The sequence below is a fragment of the Aplysia californica genome, unplaced genomic scaffold (assembly GCF_000002075.1).
Source record: "Aplysia californica isolate F4 #8 unplaced genomic scaffold, AplCal3.0 scaffold00473, whole genome shotgun sequence".
Taxonomy (NCBI): Eukaryota; Metazoa; Mollusca; class Gastropoda; order Aplysiida; family Aplysiidae; genus Aplysia; species Aplysia californica.
The window spans coordinates 91,756-95,187 of record NW_004797743.1 but is presented as its reverse complement, the minus strand read 5'-3'; positions in this window follow the sequence as shown (position 1 = coordinate 95,187).

Sequence of the window (3,432 nt, the reverse complement as noted above, 5' to 3'; positions counted from 1 at the left end):
ACGAAACCCACGAAGCCGGTGATGTCGAAACCGCACAATTAATGGAACTGATTGATTAAAGTGAGTAAACATAATATAATGAAGTTCTGTCTGTCTCTCTCTCTCTCTCTCTCTCTCTCTCTCTCTCTCTCTCTCTCTCTCTCTCTCTCTCTATCTCTCTCTCTCTCTCTCTCGCTGCATTTTGTTTTTAAAAAATACCATTATATAGTATACTATAAATTTGGCCTTTTGTTTGGCCTTTTCGCAATTGAAATCTGTCCTTTGTCTAGTCTGGCAACTTGACAACCCTGTTTTGCCCCTGTGACGGCCGAGGTCTGCTTTTATCGATTTTGAACCACCAAGCGATCTTTGACGTGCGCACTTTGCTCACTGGACCTCCGAGATTTTCCGCACTTATTCGAGAAGGCAAGGTGTGTTAGATCTTACCCGCACTAGACTGCCATAAGATCAGGGGTTTGGCTGAAAGACAGCAGTAAGAAGGAGCCAAGGAGAAGCAGTAGAAAGGCTGCAGAAAGAGTCAGGAGTCCAGAGGAGGGAGCAAAAAAGTAGGGGGAGGAGGCAAAACTGGAAACGAAAGCAGACGACAGAACATGGTAAGATAGCAGGAGGGGTCACTGTCGGGCTCAGTGGCGGTGGGTAGTGAAGGGCTCACGGGCTTGAGCCCCTACCCCCTCCCCAACCACCACTCCCAACTCTATCCCAAAGTAAATGAAAGATTCTCCATATGAAACAGGCAGTTGAAACTGTTATAACTGCACGCAATGAACACAGAGTGACCAACTTGGCGGCTTGCTCGCTTATCCAATCACTGTTGTCACCGCTTACAACTACAGTAACCCAGCAGCCAATCAAATGTTTTAGGGCTCCGCAAAGATGAGCCCTTTTCCCACAGCCCATTCTTAATGAAACTCTTCTCGTAAAAAGGTAGAAAGCCTGGAAAAAATAACACTGTACCGAGGGCTCACGCTCTCCTTGCCCTGACAATGGGGTGAAAGTTTACGACACACTTTCCCCCCACTGACACAGATTGGTTCTTTGTTGGATGCGTTCAACTTTCTAGACTAAATGGCCTAATCCAGCTCATAGAAGTATTATGTTTGAAGTGCTGTGTGTGCACGTTTGTGCTTGTGCCGCTGAGATTTAACAGTTATAAATCAGGTCGAACTACTTGTAAAGCAACTTTTTCATCTCACGAAAACTATTTAGAGGAAATTTGGAGGTGAATCGGCTTCGTCCCCACCATCAACAAGAATGTAAGTAAGAACAAAGAGATGGAAAACAAAGGCAACTATTTTCGTTTGAGTGGTTTTCAAACTGCCGTTGCTCACCGTGAGTATAGAAAAATAATCACAGTTCAATTCTTATTTCTTGCTATTTGGTGGTAAAGAACTGGAAGCAACCTAAGCCCCACCCAAATTTTGGTCCACCCACCGCCACTGGTCGGGCTTCGAATCTGGGAACTATTGAATGACAGGTGAACACCGTAACATTCAGATTACGATATCCCCTCTCCAAGTAGAGGCAATGCATACGTTCTCTTCATTTAATTAATAAAATACTATAGTTTGTTACTTTTTTTTTTACACTACCACTAACACAACTTAAATCGTGGTCGAGAGGCTACTGTGTTCGTCTCTTATTCAATAGGTCATGGGTTCGAATCCGGACATAAACGGAACATTTTTTTCTCTAAAATGTTCTCCTTTCACCTCCTCTTCTGCTCTCTAACAATGTTCTGTCGTCGGCTTTCGTCTTCACTTTCTACCCTCACCTCCTTTGCTCAGTCGTCTGGGCTCCTACTGCTTAATACTGCTACTCCTTGGCTCATTCTTTCTGCTGTATTTCAGCCACACCTCTGACCTTATGGTAGGCAACATCTACACTTAGCCTTCTTTGACAAGGGCGAAAAAATCTCGAAGGTCCTGGGTGCAAGTTGCGCACGTCATAGATTCGTTACTGGGTCAAAATCGAAAAGAGAAGGCTTTGACCGTCACCGGTGCAAAATTCAAAATAAATTTCCACCAAAACTGAAAATGTTTAATGTGTCCAGCGGGCTCATATGACCACACGCAATTGTGAGCACCGTAAAACACACACAAAAAGTCCCGAAGTTTTATGTCATAACCTGTATGGGGGCTCTCTTGGCCTAGAGGTTAAGGTGTTCGCCTCTCATTCAAAGGTTCCGGGTTAGGATCCGGGAACCGACAGAACATTTTTCTTCTCTAAAATTGTCTCCTTTCACCTCCTGTCCTGCTCTCTAGAAATGTTCTGTCGTCTGCTTTCGTCTCCACTTTCTGCCCCCACCCCCTCACCTCTTTTGCCCCCTCCCCTGGGCTCCTGATTCTTTCTGCAGTCTTTCAACTGCTACTCCTTGGCTTCTTCTTACTGCTGCCTTTCAGCCACACCCCAGACCTTCTGGTAGGAAAGATCTACACCTAGCCTTCTTCGACAAGGGCGAAAAATCTCGGATGTCCCGTGTGCAAGTTGCGCACGTTAAAGATCCCTTGGTGGTCTAAAATAGATCAGAGTAGGCTTCGGCGATCCCTGTGGCAAAATTCAAAATAAATTGCTACCAAAACTAAAAATGTTTAATGTGTTCCGTGCGCTTAAATGACCATACGCAGTTGCGGTATGTCATAACCTGTATTTGTATCGTGCTGAACTATGGTGCTGGTGATCCGGATTCAAATCTTCAATTCGACGTTTTCAGGGACCAAATTTGCTCGTTCCCGTTGGACACTAACGTTAAAGTTGGAAATCCCACTTCTTTACATAACCATGAACTGTTGAAAGAGGAGTTAAAACAGTTACTAATACCCAAAAGATAGGTAAAGATGCTTGTTGCTTTAGTTAAGATTGCCTGTCAGGACCAAACCTGGCAGTTTTTATTTAATGTAGGTTTTTCAGGTCTTCATCAAAACAATGTATATCATTTAGGAGGCGGACTTCCGACTCTGCCTGTCAGGTCAAACTCAGGCTGAAAGGGATGCAACATTATTGTCGAAAGACGGGATTCCCGATTGACATTAACCCTACTACTAGGAAATAGAACTTGAGTCTCCTGCGTGCGCAACCGCTACAACAGAGATGCCGGTTATCTTTCTCTCTCTGAACACACACACAAACACACACACACACTCACACACATGCACAAACACACAAACACACACTCACACACACATACACTCCCACACTGACACACACGCACTCATACGCATACACACACGCACATATACACACACACACACACACACACATACACAAACGCACGCACACGCGCGCGCGCACGCACCCGCAGACGGACCATAACATACAAGAACGTACAGTGGAAACCTGATATAACAGGGATGGTGGGAGTAGAGAAAATGTCCTGTTATATCCGATCCCTGTTAAATCAGAAATGCAAGGAAAGTAAGCATTTACTGTGGACTA